Here is a 13,245-nt window from a genome sequence, read left to right as displayed (position 1 = left end):
ACTTCATTTGTTTACTGATACAGCATGGAATAGATTCTTCCGGCCCCTCAAACCACACCGCCCCAGTGACCCCCAACAAACCCAACTAACCCTAACCTAATCACAGGACAATTTACAATAATCAATTAACCTGATTAATCAATTAATCAAGGAACGCCTTTGGACTGTGGGAGAAAATTGGAGGACCTGAAGCAATCACATGCATTCCACGGGGAGGACATATAGAGACTCCTTTCAGAACGGCGCTGGATTTGAATTCCAAACTCCAGAATGCCCTGAGCTGTAATAGAGTCATGCTATTTGCTATGCTACCGTGGTACCCCGTAGTGAAGCAAAGATTGTGTCCATCTTCATTTAGAACCCCTACTAATGTTACAGGACTAGTAGTGCTTATACAGTAAGCAGAGATCAGTTCTGGCAGAAAAATTCTCACCACCTTGGAGCTATGAACAATTAGGAAGCTGTACTGCAAAACCCTTCGTTAGTCACGTACTTAGGGTTCCACTATACCATATATTTATTTGAACATAGTCAATTCACACAAGCAAAGACAAGTTTCCTAGAAAAAGAAATTCCAATTTTCTAGAATCCTGGTTATATGTTCTCCAGTTAACAGAAGGAAAAACAGATTGCTGGAAGAACTCTTAGGCTTGTGCAAAGCAGTGACTTAGAGGAAGATGAAAGATGCAGACCTTCACATATTAATATTCTTTTGGCGTTCACAGTAAATGGTCTGAACATCTTTACTTTAATTTTGTACTTATGGTGAACAATTTAAGTGGACAGTGGAAGAAATTTGCAGCTTTTGATTGGAATTTGAATCTTCAACATGGTCTTAATGTCAGATGGGGCGGTAGTATGGCATATCTCTAGCGACCCAGCTTTGATCCTGACTTCCAGTGCTGACAATGTGGACTTGCACGTTCTTCCTGTTACGCGTGGGCTTCTTCCAGGTCCTCTGGTTTCCTCACACATCTCAAAGGTATGCAGGTTGGTAAATTGGATGGTAGAATTTACGGAGATGTGAGGAGTATAATTTACAGTGAAAATTAATGGGGAATGGGATGGTTTTGTGAGCTAACATGGACCTCCTTCTATGTCATAAGGAAATAAAAAGTATGAAAATTTACTGTACAAGTCTGTAACTCAGTATCTGTTCAACCAACCAGCATTTAGTGCTTGTTAAAGAAATTCAGTGTGCATTGCTGATTCATAGGAAATATTTTCAATTGAATAACCTATTTTAAAAATTTCAAAATGTACCAATCAATTGGCATTTTTTTTGCTTTACAATCCAATATGCTTCGCAAGACTCAGCAAATTCACTGAAAACTGTTTTAACAAGCTATCAAAAGGGATGGAATTCTAAAAAGGTGAGTAAATGTGTCAGGCTGGGTCTGACATCAAGGTTCCAAAGATTAAAACAATCCTAGTGTTCCCCATACATTCATTTTTTTGAGGAATTCAGTACACAGACATAAACACAGACATGCCAGCTATAACCTGGAGCACATTCCCTCTGATGTTTTGTTTTATTGTCAGTTTCAGTTACATCCCCAGATACAGGTTATAGTGGCCATTTTCAGCCAAAATACAGAACCTTAGACTGAGCCAAGCATTTCTGAGTCGGCAAAAACCCACCATGACAGCTGTTTCTCTTATTTAACAATGACGATAATTTACTTTGAATACTTTATATTTCCTTGCACAGGAGTATAAGATACATCCATCTTAAGGCAATAAATTAATGCAACAAGGCAGATAGTGTATAGGGACATATAACCCTGATATTTCCCAACTGAAGTCCATCACGTCTTTGATGAGACTAATCTTTGATAAATATTACATTGTTTATTCAAAGGACTGTTTATGCTTATTTTGGAAGATGTTCCTGATCCTATTCCCAATGGTGACCATTACATGCATGTTTTGCTTTTTGTAATGGTTGCCATCAAACCTACCCCAAGTCCTAAGTAATCAAGCATGTAACCGCAGCTGAAACACTATCTGTGAACTGACATTTTTATTTTTAAGTAAGCATCTGAAGTAAGAGAAGTAGTGGGTTCAAGTGCATCCATTTGTATGATCACATACCATAAATATAATACGGATATCTGAGAATTCTCATGCCTGGTCATGTTACTTCCTTAGGCTTGTCACTTCTGATAATGAAACTTCGATAAATTTTCAATTATATTCTCTTCATGCCAATGCCTATTTACACTAACTTAATGATCTAGAGAAAACCTTATGATTATCAGTTATCAGTCAAAGGCTTTAAAAGGATTTAGAGAAAGATAGGAAAAGTTGGCACAATCCCTAAACAAACTAAAATACCTTTAACATTCATAGCGGTGATAATTTGTAAAGCAATGGTTAAGCCCTCACTTAACACTTGCCAAGTGAGAGGTGATTAATGGGAAATACTGTGAATTGATAAAGTGGCAAAATGCAGATACGGATCTGCACTCAGTCCTTGGATTTGGCGTTCATTTAATGTGGAATACACTGAGTGTTTGGAACATATTTTCCACTTTTGTGGACGTATCTCTGAACCCTTATATTCAAAAATATAAGACAAAAGGTCATTTGAATCTCAATCTTTGCTTTTCAAACAAGAGCATTTTTATAAAAAGATTTCCTCACTGAACAAAAAGTAATATCCATATGCCTTTAAAAAGTTTTGTTTAACAAATGCAATCAACACATTTCATATACCTTCAGATTAGACATACAGTTATGACTAATTTAGTTATTATTCCATACTTTGAGTATGTAGAATGACTTTGACTAGATCAGCTACAATTATTATATTTTCACATCGATCAGTATTGGTTACAGCTGGTAATACTGAACTTGTACTGATTACCTCTGACCGGAGTTGTCCTATTCTACCCAATTTCATCCAGATTCTTTCTCCAGTAGTTCACAATGAGAAGTCTAGAGGAAGTGGAAGCAAGAATATCAAATTGCAGAAGTTATGTTTTATCTGAACAAGGAGCCGTGAGTACAGTGCTTCAAGCCTCCTCTGGCTTTGTCTTTGACTAGAAATATATGAGGTAACTGTGACTGATATGTAAGAGTGGAACTTAGAGAATTGTTCAATAGGAGGATTTGGTGTTTAGTCTCAGCCTGGCATTGATTGTTGATGATGGTAATATAGATAACATTGGGGGAGAGGAAAAGCACATTTAGACGAATGAACATTAATGTAATTAACAGAACAATGAACATAGAACAATTCAACATAGGAACAAGCCCTTCATCATGCCAATCTAAACTAATCCCATTTGCCTGCATGTGATCTGTATCCCTCTACTTTTAATCAGTTTGTTTGTCTCTCTAAATCCCTCTTAAATGTCGCTCTCAAATCTGCTTCTAACACCTCCTCTGTCCTTTTACCTTCTCTCTTCCAGCCATCCAGGACTTTCAACATCTTTTCTGGGTGAACAAAAATAGAATACTGAAAGAACTAAGCAGATCATGCACCAGCTACAGAGGCAAAAGGTGTCAGCTGAAGTTTTGGATTGAGACTCTGCATCAGGACTTATGCAAAGTCTTCATCCAAAACGTCAATTTATACCTTTTGCCTGCATGGATGCTGCTTGGCCTGCAGATTGTCTTCCACAATTTCCATTTCTTGTTTCAAATTCCAGCACGTGCAGATTCTTTTGTCTTTACATCTTTTCTGGACATACTTGCGTTTCTTTCCATAAAGAAAAACCAATTCTGTTCAAGATTAGGGAGATGAAATACAGACTGAGTGATTACTTTGATGATTATTATTATTCAGTCTACAGCTGAGACCTTCAGCTTCTGACCACTATTCATGTAAATACTCTGGCTGATCACTCTGAGCTTGGCCACCAACATTGTTCAAATGAAACTTAATATAAACATGAGGAGCAGCAACTCATTTCAAATTAGGCACACATACTTTTTTGAAATAATCAATAAGTTCACTAATTTCAAGTCATAGCCATAACTTTTTCTTGGATAACAGTATTGGAGATGCTACAGCAGTTTCCATTTACAACCCTACAACCGTCGATTTAACTCTAGTCTAATCATGGGACAATTTACAATGACCAATCAACCTACCAACCGGCACATCTTTGGACTGTGAGAGGAAACCGGAGCACCCAGAGGAAACCCACAGGGGTTGTGGGGAAAACATACAAACAAGCAGCAGCGGGAATAGAACCCAGGTCGCTGGTACTGTAAGGCCTTGTGCTAACCACTATGCTACCTTCAGTCTTACAATATCACCCAAAAGTAATTTGCAATTGTTTCTCCTACCTTCATCGTAGCACAGATTTTCTTTTTGTATTTTCCACCATTTCAGCTCTCTTTGCCTTTATATGTACTTAAATTAACCTCAAATTTGAAGAAAAATTAATTTTATTTACAAATACTATCTGATGAGCTGGGTAGTTCCTTTAATTATAATCATTCAAATTTTCATTGCTTTACTTACAAAAGCATTAATTTTCTTGCTTTAATTGAGTGATTTCATACACCATCCCTCCTTAGTATTTCCCCTATAAAAGAGTGAGCGTAGCATGATAGAATTTTAACACTAGTTTCACAGCGACATACATGGGTCTGAAATGAGTGATTCAGGCCTGGAAAAAGAGAATTACAATAGTATGAGGACAGAGTTGGCAAAAGGGAATTGGGAAAATAGATTAAAATGATATATCAGCAGTGGTAGACATTTAAGGAGATGTTTTGTAAATCTCAGGGAGATAGAAAGATTCTATGAGCACCCAACTTGGCTAGCTAAGTTTAAAAGGAGTTTGGATAGGTACCTGGATAGGTGTAGAGGGATACAGATCTAATGCAGGTAAATGGGTTTTAGCATAGATAACCATTGTATCCTAGATATTGGACTACCTGACGGGCAGACCACAGATTGTGCGGCTTCAGAGCTGTGTGTCGGACAGGGCTATAAGCAGCACTGGGGCCCCATAGGGGACTATATTGGCTCCCTCCCTGTTTACCCTGTATACCTTGGGCTTTAGATACAACACTGAGTCATGTCTCCTGCAGAAGTTCTCTGATGACTCAGCAATAGGAGGGTGTATAAAGGGAAGATGGGAGGATGAATACTGAGCCCTGGTGGACAACATTATCAAATGATGCAAGCTGAATCATCTGCAGCTCAACATCAGTAAGACAAAGGAGATGGTGATGGACTTTAGGAAGACTAAGCCTGCACTGCTCCCTGTACTATTGATGGTGAGGATGTTGATGTGGTGCGGACCTACAAATACCTGGAGGTGCACCTGGACTTGAGTGGAGCACCAACACAGAGGCTGTGTACAAGAAGGGCCAGAGTCACCTCTACTTCTTGAAGAGACTGAGGTCCTTTGGAGTATGCAGGCCCCTTCTTCACATGGTCGTCAGTACAATCTTCTATGCATTGGTGTGCTGGGGCAATGGCATCAATATGGGTGATGCCAACAGGCTCAATAAACTGATTAGAAAGGCTGGCTCTATTACAGGTGTCAAACTGGACACACTGGACACTGTGGCAGAACGAAGGACCCCACAGGAAGTCCTGAACATTCTGGACTATGTTTCTCACCCTCCGCAAGCTACCTTGGCTGAACAGAAGAGCACTTTTAGTAACACACTAAGATAACTGCACTGCTCCAAAGAGCACTGTATGAGGTCATTCTTACCCTCGGCTATTAGGCTCTATAGTGAATCAACCTATAGCCAGTGCAGTGATGACATCCTCCTGTTTATTCTTTCTTACTTCTCTTCTAATATTGTATATTTGGATATCTGTGCACTTGTAAAACTACTGTGACACAGTAATTTCCTTTGGGGTCAATGAAGTATCTATCTGTCTATCCATCCATCACAGTCAGCATAGATGAGGTATTAGAAAGTAGAGAAATGGTAAAACGTTCTAGATAATTATTGCTTAAGAAACAACAAACATTGCAATAGTATAATCAGAAGGAAAAGAAAACTCTTACTGGAAATATCAGGCAAAATAGGGATGGAGGTCAAAAAGACCCTTGAACAAAATAGTTTGTAACCCATCTTAGAGGAAATGGAGGCCAAAATTCTGGATTCTACTGAGATCCTAGAACAAAAAATCAGGGAGATGGAAAAACAAAAGTTGGAGAAATAGTTGATCTTCCCACTATCAATCAGCAACTAATGTGGTGTCACACGAATTAGTGCTTGGGCCTGAACTACTTATAATTAATAACTTGAGTGAAGTAGTGGAGTGTACTGAAGCCAAATTTCCTGATAGGCAAAGATAGGTAGGTTCTCAAGTTCTAAGGAAGTAGATATATCGGCAAAATTTAGTGGATGAAGAATGCTGTGGGAAAAGTTGAGGTTGAACACCTCATAGAGAAGAATGGTAGAGCAAATTATTATTTAAAGGAATGAAATACAAATTATTGTGGTATAAAAGAATATTCTTACAAGATCAAAATCTGGGTTGCTGGATTGGGAGGCAGCAGCACTACTCACACCTCTAATCTGGAACGCCATCAAGCCATCTACCCTATTAAAAATGCATTCAGCCTTTATATTAGTCTGATCAATTTTCCCTATTCATGACTCAGTTTGCTGGTGCACTCTTAATTTTTTTATTTTATGTCCTTTCCCAATACACTCTTGTTGCAGTACCCTTATCATTGCCTGGACTATAGGCTTTTGTTTTCTCTTTGTCTTCCTAAGCATCCTTTAACTTGAACCATTATGCTCTATATTTCGTTTGACTTTTCTCCTTTCTGACTCTACCTTCAAAATTAGCTAAACTTGTTTATATTTCACCAACAGCTGTAGCAACACCCACCTTCCCATACCTGTTCAGATGGAAACTATTCGGCTTGCTGAAGTACCACTTTCCCCAGAAATGGTCTGAATTCCTCAGTAATTTAGGATTATTGACATGCTGTAAATTGTGTAGTTTGATGGCAAGTCTTGTCATGGTCCATTGCATGAAGATCAGTTGCAATTTTTTAATATTTTTATTTATTTAGAGATACAGAATGGATCAGGCCCTTCTGGCCCAACAAGCTGCACCACCCAGCAACCCACCGATCTAACGCTAGCCTAATCGGAGAACAATTTACAATAACCGAGTAACCTAATACTACCTAGTACGTCTTTGGATTGTGCAAGGAAACCAAAGTACCTGGAGGAAATCCATATGTTTACAGGGAGGACATACAAACTCCTTACAGAGGACACCAAAATTGAACTCCAAATCCGATACCCCAAGCTGTAATAGCATCGAGCTAACCACTACTCTACCATGCCACCAAACAGAATCACTAACCAAAATTAGTAGGGTAATTGGTCATTGTAAATTGCCCTGTGATTAGGCTAGGGTTAAATAGGTGGGTTGATGCATGGTGCAGCTCTTTGAGCCAGAAGGGCCAGTACCATGCCTTATCACTAAATAAATTCATTACTGGGGGATATTGTGCAGGTTGCAGAGTGAACGAGCTGGCTACACAAATACCAAATCCTCTCTTTGGCCATTAGTAGAAATATTATATTGCTCACAGTTCAGTAAAGGAGCACTTGGCCACTGCTACCAGTTTGTTTAAAGGTTTATTATTTAGCAAATTCCACAGTTAGAATGTCTACAACACATTGGAAGAAGCTGAACTTCAAATTTCTTCCAGATGTTTAGGTGCTACGTGATACTTCAACAATAACCTGGGCAGCCTCCTGACTGAGGAATGTCTTGTGCTGTTCCGCCTGAATATTAGAATCTGTCATAGTCTGGGTAAAACTGTCATTAAATCATAAAATTAAGTTTTGCTCACACAGCCAGCAATTTGCCTTTATTCAATTGTCAATATTTAAACTAGCTCCTGAAGATCACAAGTCCATATAATTTGCTTCCTGTAAGTTGTATTTTCTAGAATAATTTGTCATGGATACCTAAATCAAATTGCTTCAAAAGTACTTGAAAGAACTATTTGTGATGACATATATAAACAGTATTAAATACTGTTGAAATGTCAGCAACGCTGTGTTGCATATAAGGATAGAAATCTGTCAAATAATTGAAAAATAAGGAAATATAGAATCAAGGTTCCGGGGCCTGCCATCACAGGGAGCAGGCATCGCCCTGAAACAACTACCTGACCTCAGACGTGAAAGAAGCTGTCCCCAAACAGTTTCAGCAAACAAATTAAAAACTCACAAAAGTTGAAGTAAGCTGTAAACAATATTAGGAAAAGACTAACGCTACTTCAGAGTTTTAAGGCAAGTAGTGAAGAAATTGCACACGCTTTAGTTATAATCCTCCAATGCACTATTTATTTAGTAATTACCCATTTTGACTACAAAATTAAGAAAATGACTCCACTGGTTAGGAGAGGGATAGTGAGAAATTAGGAAATTAAAAACCCATTACTGTACACACCTGTACAGAGTAAAATACTGGAACCTAGAATTAAGAAAGTAGCAGAGAATTTTGATGCAACTGATCTTTACAATAATTCCTTGTTTTATTGAACGGATCAATTTCTGGTAAATATTTTAAGTGAAACTTCATAAATCAAACAAAAATTGAGAGAAATGCATTATGATTATTTCAGTGCAGGTATTCCTCAATTTTACTAAAAGGTTGTGTTCCAGCAGAATGTTTTGCTAGGCAAAACTTCATGACTCAAAAGGTGTTTTCCATTAGTTTCGATGTAAATTTCCGGTTGCACTCCAGGGCTCAAGAACCTCAGTCAAAACAACATAAAAACTTAAAATTTCATCAACACAAGTATCTGAAATAATAAAATATTATTCTATCACCAATTAAATCTCAAGTTAAGATAATAAAAACATGAAGTTTCCTTTCAGGAAATGCATCAAGTGATTCTGATAGGTCTTGACATACTCTTGTGTGAGAAAGATCACTGACTCAAAACAGGGGTTTACTTATCTTAGGCAAAAAGAGTAAAAGCTTTTCTTTCTCTTAGAAATCTGTGAGTCTTCAGAACTCTCTTTCTCAAAGGCCAACAAAAGCATAATATTTTTTGAGATAGACTATTGATAATCAAGGGTTGAAACGTTGCCAAGGATTGGCAGGAATGCCTAGCTGAGGTTCTGAACTGATCAGCCATAATTTTTTTGAATGGCAGAGCTGGATCTAGGGCAAAGATAACTAAATCATACCCACACATGGAGCTAATGAACAGTGAAATAAGTGAGAGATGTCACTAGTGCTTGGATTCTAGTAGCGCTCATGCAACTGAGCTTAACAGAGTTTGTAACTTTGACAATGAAAATTCCTCCTGTGTGTGTTGCTGGGTGACTGATGAACAAAGTTTAAAGAAGATGGCAGTGGAAATCTGGACTCTTCATTTCACCTGATGTACTTATAACAAAGAACAGCATATTCCATCAAGCACCCACATTTAATACAGCTCTTCATATTGGGATTGGTGTATTTGATGATGGCTATGGCATTTGCACACTTCCAAAGGCTTTTTCATAGTACGCTTTTTTGAGGATGTGGTTCCATGCCGGTGGCTTCTGTTTCCTTTTGTGACCTCTGTTGATCAAATGCTAATAGCTCTTCATTTAGAAGCTTTTCAATATGAAATTCCAATAATTCTTTCATGTCATATTTCATCAAACTCTGCCTCATTTGCCAACATAATACCTTTTAGATTTTTCTGGTTCGTAAACCTAGGATAGTTGTGCACACATTATGACCATTATTTCCTCCATAAACCATTCACTGTAGTATGGATTATATTATCCCAAGAGATGGCTATCCTGATGTTGAACTTGTTTCAAATTTCCCAAGTGGTGAATTTCTCATTGCGGTTTGACTCTGAAATGACATGTTTTATTATGTGCTGCAGTTAGTAAGTCTTAAACATAGTAGTACAACTCTGGTCCATGGGCTGCAACAATGAAATAGAATTAAGGAGCAAAATTGTTACCAGATGGTCACATTATCAATATTAATCAGACATCTAAGGACATTATCAATGTTGAATTAGGTCTGTTGTCTGGATCACTATTTTACAATTTAATTAATTAAGGAGGAGAAAAGTGATGTGATATCATCTTGCAAGAGTGCACTACACCAATGGAAGATTCATTTTTGAATATGTGAGTCTTCAGACATTTGGCATTGCCTCTGAGTTGTCTTCAACCTTCAAGTGTTTATTTCATCCTGTGATATTAAAATGACGTGATAGCAATATTTTCCATTCTGGACATTAACTTTTATTTCATCCATTTTATTAAGGATTGTTCACACTGGAGTACAGAGGCACTCCCTGTGAAATATCTTTGAAAGTCTTAGATTGAAATAAAAGCTGGAGACAGACTGCCTTCAAAGCTGAAACTGATTTTAATAGGTTTTAGATGTTTGGCAGGTAAAATAATGTTAAAATGTTAACCATCTTTGCCTTCTGAACAGCAGATGTAAAATTTCCATTGCAATTAGAAGGGCACATAATTAGACTGGTGAATGACTCTCAGCAAGGTTGGGCCCATCTTATTGAACTTCCTTAGAGTTCAATCTATCTATCTGGAGACAGATAAAACTTTCAAATTCACCCTCTGAATCTGTTGGTAGTTCCTGGACTCAGAGCTTGCAGGTAAATCACGGATATTTCTTTAATGATGGGAAAGTATTTAGAATAAAACTCCAAGAGATAAAATAAATCTGCACTTGCAAAGGTAGCTATTAATGTAATGAGTATTTGATTGATATTTTGAAAGTGTATTGATAAGGACAAAGCACTTGATAAAATCTACATGGGCTTCAATAAAGCCTTTGATGGAAAAACAATGGAATTCATGAAATCCAGGCAATTGACAAACTGGATTGAAATGTGGCTAGGTATTAAGAGATGGTGAAGATGGAGAGCTGATTTTCTGAACAGAAGCTTATAACCAGTGGTCTATTAGTGGAAGCAGTCCCAGGACACAACTGTTTATTATATACAAACCTGTATATTAATAATTTGAAGATGAATATTGATTATATGATTAGTAAGTTTGCAGATGGCACAATCAAGAGTGTAGTTGATGCAGAGAAGAGAAATACTGTAGGCTGCAGTATTCTATTGATCTGTTAGTAAAATGAACAGATGGACTTTGGTCCTGATAAGTATGAGGTGCCTCACCTTGAGAGGAGTAACAAGGGTAGGATATACACAATGAATCACAGGTCCCTAAGGTGCATTGAGGAACAGAATGACCATGGTGCAAAAATCTAGGGATCTCTGAAGATCACACTTCCGGAAGGATGAAGAAGGCATTTGGACTGTATACCTTCATTAGACAGAGCATAGAGCACAGGAAAACGGAAGTTAGACCACAGCTGCAGTACTGTGTACAGTTATGGTCACCATACTATGGAAGGATGTGATTGCACTGGAGAGGATGTTACCTGGAACAGAATGTTTCAGGTCGAGAAGTGATTGGGTAGATTGGGTTTGTTCAACTTGTAGTGGAAAAGCAGAGTTGATTCTTTACTATACAAAATTATAAAGGGCACAGATAAGATAGATAGTAAGCAATTTATAGCGAAGAAATCCAAAACCGTATGGCATATGTTTAGTGAAAAGAGTCAAAGTTAGAGAGGTTGTAAGAAAGAACATTTTCACCCTGTTGGAATCTGAAGCAGACTGCCTGGGTGTCTGGTGGAGGTGAAAACTCACACAACATTTAAGATGTAGCCAGATAAGCACTTGAATTACCACAGCATAGAAAATACTGGATTAAGTGTTGGTAAACGTATTTAGTATAGGTTAGTTGATGGTCAACATGGAACAACAGCTTATTTCTATACAGTATGACTCCTTGACTTCAATTTGATTGTTTGAATATTAGAGCCAGCACAATTTAGCATAATAAAATGAATTGAACAGAATAATTTGAAAAAGGGTTTCAACAAAATGGTACCCTTGGCTTTATAAACAGAGGCACAGAGTTCAAAGGCATGGAGACAATGTCAAATCATGATAAGTCATTAGATATGTCTACACTGAATTACTTAAAGAGACGAAGGCAAAATGAACAAATTATCTCCTTCTATACTCTACGATTTTGACTTATCTATTAAAAATCACTGTTTGAAGACTTGGATAAATATGAAATGATCAGCAAGGTCAGTCATTTCATCCCTAGTATTTTGTTCAGTGCATTTTAGATGAAAGGATTAAAAAATTCCTGGTTTATTTCCTTTCTAAACTCCATTAAGCATATAGCAATAACTGCACTTCAAAAATATCTTATTGGCTGCAGTGTACTTTGGATCAGCCTGAGGTAATCTTTTTTAAACTACAAAGTGAAAGTTTCACATTTACAATCCCAGGGACAATTCTGAATTGAGAGCTAAAAAATATCATCAACAGTTTCTTGCCCTTTTAAAATCTGGGATGGAATACATCATGTCTCTGGGACTTTTACACTTTCAACCCTATTACTTTCTCTGTTACTAGTTTTAATCAATCTTCTAATTCTTCCCATTTTAGACATGGTTGTAATACTTTCCAGAGATTATTAACCAAAATCACCAAATTTCTTTTATTTTCTATGCAAATTATTTCATTTTAATTTAAGCAATATTCTTCCCTCTGTTTTTCCTGTCCTAATATTACTGTGCCTTCTGATGCTTTTAATTTTAAAAGTTCATCTGCCAACTATTTGCCCAATTTCCAATTATATTGAAACCCTATAGCTTATTCTGTTGTGCTGTAGAGTCTTCCATTCAATAGTTTTGCATTACTTGCAAATGTATATACTGGTATGTGGTATGTTGCATCAGTTATTTTATGAAGTACATTAAATAAAGAATGTTACTATTCATCACACTTCAGTCTGTGCTGGCATCTCTGCTTAATGATAAAGCATTCCACTGATATTTCAGTCAGATGTTTCAAAATAAAATCATGAGTTCAATATTAAACATGTTAATGGTCTCGCCAAACTTGTGGTTTCACATAGGGGAAAAATCAGAAGCTAAGAAACTTTAGACGCTGAGAGATCAAGTTTTAACTGAAATATATTACCCAGATGGGTTTACAATAAGCTACACACAGAGAGCAAATTATTGAGGATTTTGATTGGACTGAAGCTCACTTCATCACCTACATAACACATAATTTCAAAGTACTTGCTATTACTGCTGCATACAGTGTATGCTGACTTCAGTAAGTCCCTTGGCGTTATTCCATGTGGAAGAGTGGTCCAAAAGGTTAGAGCCCATTGAATCCAATACAAGCTAAATAATCT

Source organism: Mobula hypostoma, chromosome 21 (assembly GCF_963921235.1).
Source record: "Mobula hypostoma chromosome 21, sMobHyp1.1, whole genome shotgun sequence".
NCBI lineage: Eukaryota > Metazoa > Chordata > Chondrichthyes > Myliobatiformes > Myliobatidae > Mobula > Mobula hypostoma.
This window is presented reverse-complemented; position numbering follows the sequence as displayed.